A 17601-nucleotide genomic window follows, 5' to 3' on the forward strand; every position below is an offset into this window, starting at 1 on the left:
TGGTATTTTTCTCCACTGGAAAATAATGCTTTTTTCAAAACATAAAACTCATATTTTACCATTGGTTTGAAAATTACAAAAGTTGTGTCACTAAAACCACTGTCACTTGTGAACTAAACATCGGATTGTTGTGAAATTGTGACACGTATCGTTTGAAGGTTAGTAATTCCTAAACATTATATGGATTTGTGAATAGCGGTGACATCTATATGTCATCCTACGAACTTACTGAATGAAGTGTTATGTTTGCAATTTTTAGTTGTGTATATAGGTCATGAATAACGAATGTATTAATGGAAAAGCCGATTTATATGCCAGTTAGAGCCAAACAATATGAGAAAGTTATGAAATTATCAATACAGAAATGTGAATTTATAACTCAAGTTAAAACCACGATATTCACAAAAAGCCATATAGAGGAATGAGAAAACAGAAGTCCATTAAAATAGAAATATGAGAGGTACATACTAATAGAGAAATACAAGGTTTTGAATGTATTCTACTCCATGATACGGTATGAATTTTTCTACAAATGTGGCAAACTAAGGGAGGGTCAATACATGTATGTGAATTAATAATGAAGGGATGACATTTCGATCCAGGTTATGGGAAAAGAATGATCTTTTTTTTCAGTTATTAATTTGTAATTCAGATTCGAGTTCACTATGTCAGTAAAGAGCAAGAAGGAATGAAAAATAAAGATTGAGTATAAATACGCATTTACTGAATTGTGTATACAGTGAAGAGTCGTTTTTAATTCCATTGAAAAGTAGGCAGACTTTCAGAATAAAATCTTGAAGCGCGAGAAAAGATTATAGAGTGTAATAATGTGCATTTCTAATGAAATGAAATGAAATTTTTGAGTTTTACTTCCCGCGGTTACGCCGGTTAGGCTAAAGGAGACGGTGATGATGAGAGTTGAATTAAATGGTGGAATGAAGTTAGTGGGAGGAAACGGGAGAACCCCGAGAAAACACACACACACACACACACGGTGTTTGTCCACCACAAAGTTCACTTGGCGGGAGCAGGGTTTGAACCCGGGATTAGAGGTGAACGCTCTACTACTGAGCCACCGCGGCCCCCCCCCATTTCTAATGAAGTAACTACGTAATTATTACCTACGTATTGATTAGTATCTAGTAAACAATATGTGATAAAGATTATTTCTTCTACATTAAACATTACATAAATTATAGTAAGCAAAGATTGTATATAGCCCAGGTACTAAGAAAAGACGTTAACAGGATTCTCTCTAAACAATTTTGACCGAGAGGAGGCAAAAACAAAACATGAGGGTTTTTCAATGGGACACTGTTTTATGAAGAGCGTTATCAACTCAAAAGTGATGTAATTCATTTTAGCTCCAGAGCTGTACTTCAACAATTCTGTCAGGATCTGCCTTCCCGACGGAAGTATCCCTAGAAGAAACAATGGACTTTAAATTCCAACGTAACTAAACATCCAGTTTAGTTTACGTACCATGCGCACACAGGTGAATATTGAAATATTTCAACATACTAAGTATCTACAAATCACTAAGCATATTTTTTATTTTCTTCTTTCCACCTGTGACAACAGATGTAGATAAGATCCATGCTGTCATAACCAAGCTGTCTGTTCCAAGTACGAAACCTCAAAAGCAACAATTAGTTCAGTATTTACGAATAGATATGAGGAGCTTTCAATAAGTTATCTACCTAGTCAGGAAAGAAGAGGCGGAGCATGATGACGCATGACACGCACGCCAAGGTCACTGCGAGTGCGAGGAACTCCGCTGCGCAATTTGAGATCAGTCGAAGCAACAGAGCGGCCGTGACACTGCCTTCTACATCCGTCCGCTCCCTCTAGTGAGTGAATCGAGGAGGCGGTGGGCCGTGAGCAGAGTGTCTGTGTTACGCCACGTAGCTAATATTTGTGTGACGCGCGAACAATGAATTTGCAGAAGTTGGAGCACCGGTCGGTCATCAAGTTTATCACTAAAGATATACCACAATCACTTGATCTCTAGTCTTCCGTTGCAACAAGCGCTGCTATCGGCTGAAGGAATTTCACTCCCTTTCTCTCGCTTAGCAACAGCTGAACCCTTATTGGCTCAACGCGTGGGTGTTTGAGGGTGTGAGCTTTAGTTCGCATTTTTGACACGGCTCAAGACCTGTTGGAAGCACAATAGTGACTATTTCCTCTTCCGAGACTTGAAGAAACACCTGCGGACACAACGTTTTTCGTTGGACAAGGTTCAACAGGCTGTTTCCTAATGGTTTGCAGTCCATAACAAAAATTATTTTTTTCTCTGTGATTTCTTTACTGCTCACAAAATGGCGACGATGTATAGACTTCCATGGGGACTATATTGAAAAACAGCGATGGCCAGATGAGACTACCGCTATGGAAAGGAGTTCTGTCGTTTCTTTCTCCCCTTTTTTACATTTTGCAATATGAATCCGATTCTCACCTTTTTTTCCTTTACAAACTTTCGGTAGGTAGTTCTCAAAACTCTTTGAACACACAATGGAAACAAACTACTAGCTACCAACAGCTCAATAAATGTTTGGGTCCGTAGACTACCAAATATCTTGCAATCTAAAGTATGAATGGCTCCGATATAGTCAATACACATAACAAACAACCAAGAGCATCATTGTATTCTATAGTTTTCGAGACGTTATTTTTACTGAATAAGATACCACCCTTCTCTCCATTGGCTTATTGATCTTCCAGAGTATAACAACAGTACAAAATGTTCTGAAAATAAAAGTCTTTTAAAAAGATCACAGACAGTCGAGGGTGTAGCTAGTCTCTAACAAAGGTAAATTTAACATTAAAATTATCAGACTAATTTTACTTCAATGTGACCAAGTTTCAAGGTAAGAAAAAAAGGTTGAAAACGTACATAATATTAAGTAACACTACTCTCATGGAAAAATAAAGATTGTACAGAAATGAGTCCCAGTTAACCAAGTGGGTAGCTCAGAGAAAAGAATAAGCTAACAGATTCTAGTGCATATTTTGTCCTTCCGTTATTTTCTCATATTATAAAAGTATACGAAAACAGTTCGTGTTAAAATGTATTTGTTTGATAAATTACATCAGGCATCGAAAGGCTATCCTAATACATGACTGAAAACGCAAGTAAAAGAAAAGAAATATCAAATGGAAAAACTTTTAGGCCTATGATGATATACTTGCATATGTCCACCCCCACGTGTCCTGCATTGCAATGCATTTGATAATCAATTTCTTCTACAATGTGACATCCACTACTCCCGAAGAATTGAAGTGATTTGGACGCCACCTCAAACTGCGTTCTAGTTCGTTCCTCAGATGTTCGATTGGATTGAAATCTGGATTTTGAGAAGACCAGCCTAATCATTGAACAGAAATATTGCCATATCATCTCGTAACAAAGGTCGATCAGTAGTAGGGAGCATTATTCTCATTTTGATAGGAACACTGATCCATTCTGTAGAAGTGTCACATTGTGAAAAGCACTCAACTGTCCAAAATATTCAGGTACTGTGTACTGTTCATATTATCAGGGACGACAAGTATCGGAGTCAGCCCAAACAAGTAGAAAGCATTCCACATAAGAAGAACAAACCCTCAACCTAATTTCACTGTTTGCACAAAATAGATAGCTGAGAAGTGTTCGCCAAGTTGCCGTTATATGCAAACTGTCCCATCTAACAGGAAGCATGTGAACCTTGATTTATTATTCCATAGCACAGTTAGCAATTATCTGCACATGACATATGTGCACTACACATACTAGTCTAGCCGCCTGCTTGATTCAAGTGCTTATGTCCTCCCATGGAAACCGAGACCGTATAACTTTGTGCCGACACGGAGAGGGATGTACGTAATGTTGTTTGGAACTCCTGAGGATCCCACGCGCCAGGAGACTGCTGTTTGTGTGTGCTACTGTTTTTCTCACGATCAATCATTGTATGGAACACACGGTCCTCTCCTCCACACTGGTGAAATCCGATCGTACTCGTTTATATTTCTCTCTCTCTACACACACACACACACACACACACACACACACACACATATATATATATATATTATATATATATATATATAATCAGATCTTCTAAAAATGGCGTCCACGAATTACAGAGCATTATTCTACAAATCAAAATAAAGCAATATATCTTTCTATATCTTTCGAGTCCTCGTCTGGAAAAACAAATTGCACTATGTGGCAACGTCTCAAATAAATAATCACAGATTAGATCTACCAATGCATCAAATAGTTATATCTATTCTTTCCAGATGGCAGCTAAAGTCGATATTGATTGACACTAGCACCACTTATTAGTACATCAATCGATTCAATTGCTTGTACTATTCGTAGACTAATGCTAATGGCTCTAAGTTAATATGCGACGTTGCCATATTGTGAAATTTTGATTGTCCACAGCGGCTGAAGGAGGCTCCGGAGGGCATAACATTATATAATATTTTCGCTTTATTTTGGCCTAGCGCTCTGTGATTTGTGGGCGCCATTTTTAGAACACCCAATATATATATATATATATATATATATATATATATATATATATATATATATATATATAATGTCGGGTGTTCTAAAAATGTTGCACATGGACAATGGCAATCTCTAGATCAAAATAAATCGAAAATGCTAGATAATGGTATACCCTTCGATTTCTCCTTCAGCCGGTATGGGGAATCAAAATTTCACTATGTGGCAACATTGGAGGTCAACTTGGGCCCATTAGCATTGCTCTACAAATCCATCAAGCAGTTATATCGATTACTAAACTAGTAAGTGATGCTTGTGTCAACGTTTATCAACCTTAGCTGCCATCTGGAAAGAGTCGATGTAACTATTTGATGCATTGAATATCCACTCTATGGTATTTTGTTTGCGACATTGCCACATAGTGCAATTCACGTCTCCAGATGAGGACCCGGTAGGATACAATTATGTATACATATTTCGTTTTACTTTCACTTGCAGAATAGTGCTTTGTAGTCCGTGGCACCATTTTTTAGAACACTCGATATTTCTCTCTCTCTCTCTCTCTCTCTCTCTCTCTCTCTCTCTATATATATATATATATATATATATATATATATATATATATATATATATATATATATATATATATATATATATATATATATTCCAAAATTCGATGCCCGAACCACGGGAGGTAATTCCTTATATCAAACGAAAGAAAAGGGTTCTAATTAACATGGGTGAAGAAACGCATTCTTTCAGAGTTATAGGCTGACAAAAATGGAAAAATCACATTTTAAAACAACCTAGGTACAAAACTATGGGATCTATCACGAGTGGTTAAAGGAATTACATAGGAACTAATGTATACTCTGTCTAAATATAAATGTTTCAAAATCCTCCGGTACAGGTGGAACGAATTGTATAGAGGAAGTTGGGTTACGGAGATAAAATTTTAAGTATTAATTAAGTACTAATGAAAAGTTTTAAACGGACTACTTTTAAAGATAATTTCGTCTCTCTGTTAGTAATCGAATAAAACTAGTATCATCATTCCTTCTTATGCAACAGCTAATATTATGTTCAATTTATCAATTACACAAAATATCCCTTTTTCATAATAAAGCAGAATCAAATTTCGATATTAAAATATTATTTCTTAACTTTTAGAGAACATGCTCAGTAATTTGATATTATATATATATATATATATATATATATATATATATATATATATATATATATATATATATATATATATATAATTTAAGGAAATACGTCAGGTCTTGGAATTCAACAATCATTTCTATCTAGAAATACTTATGATCATAATTATTTTGTAAGAATGAATGATTTCAATATAATTGGCTCTTACGAGGTAAAAATGGATAACAAGAATCCATTTGCACCTACGCTGAAAAAGGAACATAGAAATGGAAAATCATTTAAGATAGTTCCTGACGAAATGGCCAACCATAACTCTAAAAAAAATCATATAGTTAAAAAAACAGACTTTCGTGAGGTAACTTTTTAAAAGAAGGTTTAAATTTATGTATCCTTAATGTTTCATTAATGTTCCTGATGAACGTTATTCATTCACATTAAAATCTATCATCATAATCTTTCTTATATAATTACGAATTTCATACGAATTTTCTACGCAATTGTGAAAACAATCTCACATATTAAGTGATTTATACATGATATATATTCTTAATGGTTGGAAGATTTTGAAATAAAATAAGGAAACTGTAATGAGATTGTTATTTTGGCGTGATGATTTTCACTTTAACTTTGTATATTTGACCCAATTATATCGTAGTTCATCATTGGCCAACATTACAAAGTAATAATATATCACAGAATTGGCTTTACTTTAAGACTAAACAATAATAATTGCTTACAAAACTCTTTAAACCACTAACAAATTAATAAAAATGTGCAGATATTCAGTTCATCAGTCGTAGCTTCGACTGTAATTATTTTATGAGTACGATTTCCATCTCGTTATTTTAGCACGCGTAATTAAACATTTCTTTAAGTGATACAAATGTTAATATCATAAAGCGTATAGTTATAAACAATAATGTCTTGCAAGAAATTTCGGTAGGTATACGTTCGATCGTTTTCAAAAATATAGAGTGTACTCAGCCCCCTGTACACTTCACTAGATTCCTGGTTGGGAAAATATGTAAGAGTATTAGGAGGAATGTTTGCAATAATAATAATAATAATAATACTGATAAAAATAATAATAATAATAATATCAAATTAATTTGTAACTTCTTTCCTTTCCTGTTTATTAATAAAGAACAGAATAGAAAATAAATCACAGTATTAATAATAAATAGCGGAAATTTTCTAGGTTATATTTTAAATTGTACAAGAGAAAAGAAACCAGGATAAGAAATGAAACTGTATCTGTATAATATATTACAAAATATTAAAAGTACAATATTGTATCATAAATTTTCCAGTAATTTTCTAATAACGTTGCTTGTTAGAAATAGTAATTTTATTTATTTCTGTCTGTAACGATTTGTACGAAAATTTGCGTGGTTGTAACGTAGACAACCTGTCAAATTTTATTCAGACTGATTAGCCTAAAACTCGTACAATACAAGTGTCTAAAACATAATGGCCTGATAATTACGAAAATGTATAATAGTAGAAATAACATCACAGGTTTCTAAAGAATAACTTAATCGATTTTTGATCAAAATTGATAGGCCTAGAAAAGTATATAATTTATATGGTATGTTTATCTTTTATTGAGGAAAGTATTGGTAAATTTTGACATTCTCAGCCGATGAGGTGAATGTTTGGGTGTAGAAGAGAGCAATTTGGAAGGAAAATAATCCTTTATTTTAAAACACGTAATTCGCTTAATATGCGTACATGGTATAGCTATGAATTTGTCGTCTGCTGAAGAAGCACATACTAATGATATGATATGATATCAAGTTTGGTGCAAATAAATCACATAAAATGCACGTTTATCGTAAAACATTGGTGAAAAGAAATCACAGAAAATTTGAGCGTAAAACAATCACTGAGTACATTTGTGATATGTGTAAAGTTGTCGTTTTGGGTAGCCGAACTAGTGATGAGTTTCCTGATTGTATAATGCATTCCTTTATTGATTTTAGCAAAATCTTTAATACAAGTACACACTGCATTCATAACCAGCTAATCAACATTCTTATCATTTTCTTACTTATATCTCAAAATAATAATCCGTATAGTTTTCAGGTAAATAGCAATTAGTCTTTTTGTGAAATTTAGGCAAGTCCTAACCTCAAGCTTTGTGGCTCATTACTTCACCAAATTTAGCATAGTGGTGCGCTTAATGTCCTTGCAGATTTTTTGTTTCTGAGTCATGTCCTTGTGATATTGATTCTTTTAGACTTCTAAATTATGTTTGCATAAGTATTAGAAGTCTTATAAGACAACCACGTCCGTATAACTCTGTCAATATGTTAAAGAGATATCGAGAAATAATTTATTTTAGAATCGAGTCAGCGTCCCAAGAATAGGTTCCATTTCACCCGTTAACTTTCTATCAAAACCGGAAGTGGTAGAAATTTACAATTTCCTGTTTCAACTTGTTTGCCGTCGAAAAACACGGTGTAATGTAGCGGTAAGCGATTTCTTGGAATCGATTCAGTGTATCAAGAAAAGGTTCTATCTTCACCCGCATTTCTTTACTAAAACCGGAAGTAGTAGAAATTTACTCTACTACTTCCCATTTTATTATGAATTTGCATAATGTAAGAATAATAAGAACTAGCGAAAAGCAGTTTTCAGCAATCAATTAAGCGTTCATAGAGTACTGTAATGATCTGCAAGTGCTCCCAACACTACGTGCTAGCTGTAAACAACTTCAGATGATAACCATGAAGGAGATGTCATCAACCATCGTCAATGTCAAACAGGGGCGGATCCACGATGGACTTCTGCGGGGGGGGACGGTTTGTTGTAATACTGCTACTTACAGCTACTTTTAAGAGCTCCAAACTCTGGGATGGATTTTGTTTATATATAAAATAAGAAAGTTCTCTCTTCTAAGGGGAGGGCGAGTGATCGCCCCCTGGATCCGCCCCTGATGTCAAGTAAGGATGATCAATGAAGTCAGCAACATTTCAGCACAAAAGGAGCCACAGTTTTTACCGCAGAAGGCATCTATCTCCACCGACTGATCACCACGACCACTCTATTACGCCTGGTCTTTGAAAACTTTCCTTCGCTTGGACGCTTGTTCCTAGCAATATCTTACTATTTTCTAGAACACTCCGTCTGAGATCCTTCGCTTGGACGACTGGCCCTCGCAATAACCTTATAACTCTCTAAGATGTCTGGTCCTGGACTATTCTCCTCTCTAGGACGTCCAGTCCCCACAAGAGCCCACAAGAGCCTTGAATCCTCTCACCCTAGGACGTTTGGTCTCAATGTATTCGTGACTAGAAGTAGGTTAAGTCAATATTCTAAACAGACAAATGCTTTAAGCGTAATGTTTTGATACAATCCAAACATTTTTTTTCTGATTTTGCTCAGGAAGAAGGCAAGCCTGTCTACCCATGTATTACAGTTCCATGTATTTCATTAGTACCTTACTATACCCTTGATTAAAATATATGTATCTCAGACTCAGAGGAGCAATGCCTTCTGATCCCTAAATGACACACCAAGTAATGACTTATTTAATCAAAATATAAAATTAAGAAAGAATAATTAAGATAATAAATTAATTCTAAGCTAAAGAAGGGAAATTAATATTTACCCGCGATGGCATGGCAATGATATACTGGTATGTTTTATAAACAGAATATTAATTGGAAGTTATGAATTGGGCACAAATATTTCGAATATTTTCCCACGTTACAATCTTCCGACCCACACACCTAACCAATGGGGAATGAATTTAGATTTAAATGCCATTGTTAGTGTCACTATACATCTCAATGACCCCAAAAACTATGGATTAGACAATAACATTGATCCTTGTTGAGCAGTTTTACATGTCACCAGTCCATTTTTCGAATATATATATATATATATATATATATATATATATATATATATATATATATATATATATATATATATATATATATGACACCCATCCCCCTATTGCAACAGAACAGAAATTTGCAAAAATGGTGGGACAAGTGTTCCTTATTCTGATGGGGGAGTTTATATACCGAGTTTCATCTTCCTAACTTAATGGACTTGTGAGATACTAATTTTTGTTTTCAAAAATTATGATCCCAAGCTCTCCCGTTAGAATATGCATTTAATCAATTTAAATCATATGATATCTGAGGTTCATAATTACGCCAAGTTTCATTTAATTGGTTCAGTAATTCTTGTGCGATGCGATCAAGATGGGATTAAATTGGATTTTGGTTTAGCGTCCAATAACAAGGCAATATGAGACATGGACCTACAGCTTAATGTAGGATTCGAACCACTTGAGCTTCCACTATTAATGGAACCCGGATCTCTTATGCCATGTGTAATGTGATCGCACAGAAATTAACACATGCTTTTATATAAATAAATTATGACTCCCGATTCCCCTTAGGGTATGCATTTTAATCAATTTAACCCTTTCGGATGTCGAGTGTCATATACGACACACAAACGTAGCATTATTTGTCTTGATAGAGCGACAACATGGCACATACGACACGCATATTTTGTTTGTCTTCCTTGCCGCCAGAGTAGGCACTGCATTTGATAGATGCTTGACAATTAAAGAACGCTTGCCGTTGGTCCTAGGTAGCGTTTTTGGTGGAAAGAAAATATCACAGAAACCGAAAAATGACACGATTACGTAAGTATTCTACTCGTCTTTCTTTAACGCGTTATTTTTTGTAATGCATGTTGATTTATCTTGTTAAAGCCTTGGGGATAAATACACAGTTTATTATTTTGTTCTATTGTGTGTGTGTGAGGGGGGGAATGGAAATCTTTTGTTTTATCATATGTCGTATGCGACACTATGAAATCAACCGTTACAAAAGATATTTATTTATAATCAAGAGATATCTAATGTTTTCAGTCTCTTCACTTGTGTTTTGTGAACATGTGATCGTGTTTTAGGTATTGAATATTTTGTTGTATTGCATAAATATATTAAGTGTGTAATACACATAGGCGTACGAAGTGAGGCGGCAAGAGGGACAGACCACTACCACTTTTTATTGGTAGAGTTCCAATGTGTCCTATATGACACATATAGTCCCTTTGTTTGCAAAGTGTCGTATCTCAAAAAAATCAATTTTTGAGTTAAGACTAGCCCCGAATTCCCCTTTAAGAGCTCTTAATTCTCTTTAATAGTCGTATCTAAGTTCCCAAATATAACTGTGTAATAAGCAGTTTGATGTTTGTGGTATCTTAATTGTAGAGAATTAAATTTCTCTCGAACTGCCGTAACTCAAGATACGAGAAAATGAAATAAAATCTGAGTTTTACGTCCCACGGTTATGCCGGTTAGGCTAAAGGAGACGGTGATGATGAGTAATGAATGAAATGGTGGAATCAAGAAAGTGGGAGGAAACGGGAGAACCCCGAGAAACCCACGCACACGGTGTTTGTCCACCACAAAGTTCACTTGGCGGGGGCTGGAATCTCAAGATACGAGAGTTTGCAAGAAAAATTAAGGGAAGTTCCTATTGTTCACACACAGTCGTATCTCAAACGACTTTTTAATATTTTGTTTCTTTGTGTGTGTGTGTGTGTGTGTGTGTGTTTGTGTTTGTGTGTAAGTGTGTGTGTGTGTGTGTGTGTGTGTGTGTTCACCTTAATGCGTAATTTGTTTTAATAGGCTATGTTGTTTAACCAAGCAACATATACAACATATATTTACGTGCTTTCACAACTGGTCTCTGTGATCAAGCTGGCTCGTAGAAAGCAACCTTTTGAGATTGTGGAATTACAGCATAGTGGCTTCCTAAACTTCAAACAGCTCTTCAAAGAATTTAAAATTCTACAAATTCGAGAATCAGAGGAAAGTAATGTAAAAGACGTAAACTGGACGGACATGATCGAAATAAGAGTTTTGAAGAGGTTATCAACAAACAGCGACGCAACTAGGCCAGTTTTCACCCGGGGCAAGAACTCGCTATCCCCCTCCCACGACCAACCAAACCAAAACGCTCCTCAACTACACCTGACACTGGCATCACAGAGTAATACTCCTATTCCATTTTTTCTTCAAGTAGTAAACCTTGATTTCAAAATTGCACTACATAATTTAATTTATAGTACAATATAAAACACCAAGCTAATAAGTATTTGATTGCCAAATAATCTGAGAATAGCATGCTTGACGTATTCTTATAGTCTTATCATAATAACTGCAAACCACAATGTTTTTGGAACTATGTTGGGATCTGCATATGTGTAGAATGAATCAACAGTCTGTTGTTTTAGAATAGAATATTCAAATATAACAAACAGTCAAGCTGTTGTGTTAAGTATTACACCCGGACATTTTGAACTCTCTTCAATCGATGTAAGCTAAATGTAAACCCAAAAAAGCGGGAACTAAAATTTAACTTTATGAGCTCTTTCGGCTGCAAAAGTTTTTATAATGTCCTCAAAATATAGCTTTGAAGATAAGTTATGCTCTATGGATATGATCCTAAGGTTGGTAAATCGTTGTTGTCCTGTTAAATTTCTGAGGTATTTTATATGATCTTTAGTTTGCTAAAACTTCTTCCAGTGCCTTATAGCGAAAATGAGTATTTATTTGCCCAGTTTCGTGCCCTCCCAATCCGGCGCTCATAGCACAAATCCCGTTTTCCCCAAGTTGCGTCACTGCCGACAACTATTTTCTATAAAACCAGCCATCTACAATTAAACTACAAGGAACTCCAACTTAAACGCCTCAAGAAGAACGTAAAAGATTTTAATATCGGGAAGCTTAACCTGTGAAAGCTGAAAGTCGCCTAAGACAAATACGCTGACTCAGCATTTCTGTGGAAGCACTTGGTCGAAAAAGAGTGCAAAGCTTTTTCAGACCAGCCATCCTGAATGAAGTTTTCGTGGCATTTCCTCATTCACATAAGTCAAATGCCGGGGTGGTGCCTAACATAGATTTCAGGTCGCTTCCTTCCTTTCCCACGACAACGAGATACTTTGTATCGATTGATAATTACCTGTATTTTTGGGCAGAAAGTGCTTCTACATAAGCACTATACCTGATATAATGTTAATTTAAAAATAACAAAAGAAGAATGTTTTTAATATATGTAAGAAATATACATTATTGTATAATTGGTTGCTAGGTAGTTGTTTATAGATACATAATTAACATGTTTGATTGCAAAACAGTTTGTGTGAATATACGTTAAAAGAGAATCAACGAATAAATTATTTACTACTCATCATCGACTTGTAATTTCAGTATAAAAGGTGAGAATACTAGTGGATATAATTACGGAAGATATTTTAAGGTGTGAACAATTACGGCCACTAAAGATTTACTTATGTTATTAGCCGAACCAGGGTTGGCGACCACCTTTGGTGAGTCGTTGTAAAATTTTGGTTTACCTCACCCGGGAACTTTGTAAATTCATATCCTGAAGTACAAAGTAAGGGGTGAATTTACTTCAGTAATAAGGTTCATGTCTACGAACTTAACTATATTTAGAAGTGGTAAAATAATCACAAGAAAAATTATGCTCGGTGAGGCAATGGAGAAAGAAACTGGTGACAGTGGTAACGACGAACAAAATATAGCTCCTGTTGTACCTGAAGTGTTGACATTTGAAGACAAAATCTTAATGGCTTTACAGCGACAAGAACAAAAGTTAGCCCAGATGTCGGAAGAATTAAAGCATACGGTTCAGCAGAAATCCGAGGAATCCAGTAAACAGTACGAGGAATTAAGTAGACAATTGGAGCAGAAATCCGAGGAATCCAGTAAACAGTACGAGGAATTAAGTAGACAATTGGAGCAGAAATCCGAGGAATCCAGTAAACAGTACGAGGAATTAAGTAGACGGTTGGAGCAAATAGACCAAAAATTCAGAAGATACGAAACAATCTGTGATCCAGGCGGTGAAAGACCTTACATTACAATTTGATGAAAAGTTAAAAAGAGTATCAGAAGATTGCCAGGATAATTACAACCATGTAATCCAAGAAGTCAATTGTGTAAAAAAGGATTTGGAAGTAATAGAATCTTCTGTACGGCAACAAAAGATTCAGGTTACGGATAATTCTAACCAAATACGTGCAAATACTCAGTTGATATCTACATTACAAGAAGAAATTAGGATGTTACAAATTAAGGACAACGCATACCACAACAACATGGTTAATGATCATTTGGAGTTCCCTTGTTCACAAGAGATGACCTCGCATTCACCCGTAACAGATCAACGTGGACCTCATATTATCTCATCTTCAAGTAATCCATCCGATGAGGACATTATTTTGGAAGGAATTCATCCAAGGAATAAAGATGGGCGGAAAAGAGATGGTGGATCCACATATAATGCAGTAGGTAAAAATTGTCACTCAACACGAACACGAAATGGTGAAAGGAAGGTAAAGTTAAGTGTAAAGATGAGTGAAATACGTGCTATGAGTAAGTTTAGTGGTAAATGTAATGAAAATGCTACTTCTTTCCTAGAAAAATTTCAGGATGAGTGCAGTATAATGTGTATAGATAAATCGCAATATATGAAACTAATCCCTCATTTATTACTCCCACCATGTTCTTTATGGTTTAAAGCAGTACGAGATCACGTCAATACATATGAGGAATTCAAAGCCGCACTGATTGCAAATTACGAAAATGACTTTTTACTTGCAAACAGAGATGCCACGATTAGAAACCAACCTTTTAATCCTCGTTTGCACAAATCTGTTGTCGATTTTGTCGTAAATACATATAACGAATTAAAAGTCGTAAATCCGTTGCAATCGGAATCCAGAGTAATTGCATCAATTCGAAATTTGCTACCGTTTAAACTACAACAGATCCTGTTTTCTACCCAGTGTATGAGTCTTAATCACCTATTAACGCTTGTCCAATGTTATGAAACTCAATACCACGCTCAGAATCATCAAGCAGGATTAGGGAAAATTAAAAACAATTCAGATCACCTTGTACCTGTTCGGAATCTAAATATCCGTAATGCAGACAATACGGAATATAACCTAAGTCGAGCAAATTTCAACAATCAGAACGGACAAAATAGGCGAAGATATGTTGGGAATACACCTAACCTAATTAATCGTGACAATAATTATGTCAGATCACTTAATCGAAGTAGACTCAAAAATAGTCGAAATACATGGCGAAATTCTAGAAATACCGTAAATCCTATGGATAGACGTAACCATAGTTCAAGAGATGGCACTTCATATCAAAATCAAGATAATGACGCAATCCATGTACAAAATAACAACGCGGAACATAATCACGATTGTGCAGTACAATGTACTTTATTAGAATCATATGCAGGTACGAATTTAAATTGAATGCAATTGATGAAGTAAGGGTTACACCCATATCAGCTATAGATTCTTATGAACATTTATCTTCAAATTTATATGTTAATGTTAATAATGAAAACAACCCTTATGACTTTTAGATACTTTATCATGTCTGTTTCAACAAATGATAATTTTCAAATGATTTTAATTCTTTCTTGTTAATGTGAAGAATTATAATTCGATTCGTAATTGATTAAAAGCAAAGGTTATTTATATTATATTGATTTGTGTTGAAACTTAATTGTCAAAGATTATGTTAAATATAAGGTTCATTCTATTAAGTTAATTATCCGACGACTGTCTTCATGCGCCACTTTATAAGTTACTCGAATAAGATCCTTTTGTGTCATGACGCCTTATTGATATAATGTATATTTTAAAATATCATCTAACATAATTACTATATAATGCGCCCTGGAAAGATCAAACATCTTTTTCTTAATATGATCGTTTTTAATAATGATTGAAACTATTGATCATTGTGATTTATGTTTTAAAATGTAATTGACTTTTACAATTTTTGACTTCGCACCCTTCAGTGATTAGATTAATAAGCGACGACGTTTCTATAATAAAAGATAAATATTAATGAAATAAAAGATTTATTATAAATGTATTTCTATAAAGGAAGCTTAATAAAGTTATATACGAGGGTCGATCAAAATGTAAAAGACGTAATTAATAGAATATCATTATTATAAACGGACCAGTGGTTCTTAAATATAAAAGCCAAGCTCGCTTGTAACTTTTATATTCAGTCCCGTCGTCGGGCGACATTTTATACAACGAGATACTTTGTATCGATTGATAATTACCTGTATTTTTGGGCAGAAAGTGCTTCTACATAAGCACTATACCTGATATAATGTTAATTTAAAAATAACAAAAGAAGAATGTTTTTAATATATGTAAGAAATATACATTATTGTATAATTGGTTGCTAGGTAGTTGTTTATAGATACATAATTAACATGTTTGATTGCAAAACAGTTTGTGTGAATGTACGTTAAAAGAGAATCAACGAATAAATTATTTACTACTCATCATCGACTTGTAATTTCAGTATAAAAGGTGAGAATACTAGTGGATATAATTACGGAAGATATTTTAAGGTGTGAACAATTACGGCCACTAAAGATTTACTTATGTTATTAGCCGAACCAGGGTTGGCGACCACCTTTGGTGAGTCGTTGTACCACTTCCTTCTTCCTTCCTTTCTCCGGATAGTTTGCTCACTGCAGGACGTCATCCATCAATACGTGAAGGGCTAAATGACCATAGATGCCGAAAGCCCAGAAATCTCAATCCTAAATCCTAAATCCTTAACATCTCTGTGCAACGGACCTAGCGCTATCATACAAATGTCTGAGCACCAGCAATTTTACTTGCACCTCGACCATTAGGTGGTTTCAAACAAAAACAAGTTTCTTTCTTTTTGTAGTTTTGATAACTTTAGAACTGGGTTTTGCCAATTACTTTATAGACATGGTTCAGTAATTTTCAGTATTGTATGGAGGTGCTATTAACTGAACTCTTTCAAGTTATCCTCATGTTTACTTAAACGAATACTATACTCTAGTTTGGATATGATATCTTAATTTTAATATCATTATTTAGACGCTGTCTTGAATTTTATTTTTCTTTCATATTTACTTAATAGTGTTAATTTGTGGTATTAATTTCATACCACATTGTTTTCTTTCTTGGTGAAAGGTCATAAGCCCTATTAGTTCGTTCTTTTACTATAAATTTCATAAACATGTTTAGGTACGACTTTTGGTTCTTTCGTTTGTTTACTATTTTTTATAACTTACTCTATCAAAGATGAATACAGCAACTTAGATGTACACAAATGGACAAATGTACAGTTTTCCAACTCAGTTTGCCATTATTCTTACATCCCAAGAACTATGCACAGTGACGTAACTCATTCTTAAAACAAACCTTTTTTTCTTGCAAAGTGACGTATCTAAAAAAACATATTTTTTATGCCTTAATATTACAATATTAAATAATCTGAATATGTGGTATTAAAGAATATACTTTTGGCTACATTGTGTCAAAAATTGGTAAATATTCGGTGGTAAACACGAGCGTAACAGGAAAGTAAAATCTTTGCAAAATTTTAAATCGCTCTCCTGAAAAATGAGAAAAACTGAGATACGACACTTTGCAAACAAAGGGACGATATGGTTGTCACTATTCTGTGGGAAAAAAGGGAATTTCTCTTGATCTTTGCAAGAATGGAACAAAAGCATTACGAAAATATAAAATTTACAAGACAAAACTATTTTATTCTACTAGTAACACTGACATTAGACTCTTTTAAGATCGGAAGTTAATAATCATGCCAAGTTTCGTTATAGTTGGTTCAGCAGCTGTGTGTTAATGGATTTTTCGTGTGAATTATGACCCCCCAGTCCATTCTATATTTTAAATTTATTTAATATCATATGATACCTGGAAGTCTAAGGTTAATAATCATGCAATTATTCATTTTAATTAGTTGAGTAGGCTTTGCGTGATGTAATCACACAAACTCAGATCCATTTTCAAAATAATAGATATTTGGAATCCAAGTAACGGGATATTGT

At 34.5% G+C, this 17601-nt stretch overlaps 1 protein-coding gene across 1 annotated transcript in view; it reads right to left on the reverse strand.

Annotated features, from left to right (window-relative positions):
- LOC145671158 (uncharacterized) overlaps positions 1–17601 on the reverse strand; it is a 2642835-nt gene that overhangs the window by 2599458 nt on the left and 25776 nt on the right. The window lies entirely within an intron of this gene.

Source organism: Thermobia domestica, chromosome 15, assembly GCF_964235325.1.
Source record: "Thermobia domestica chromosome 15, izTheDome1.hap1.1, whole genome shotgun sequence".
Classification (NCBI taxonomy): Eukaryota; Metazoa; Arthropoda; class Insecta; order Zygentoma; family Lepismatidae; genus Thermobia; species Thermobia domestica.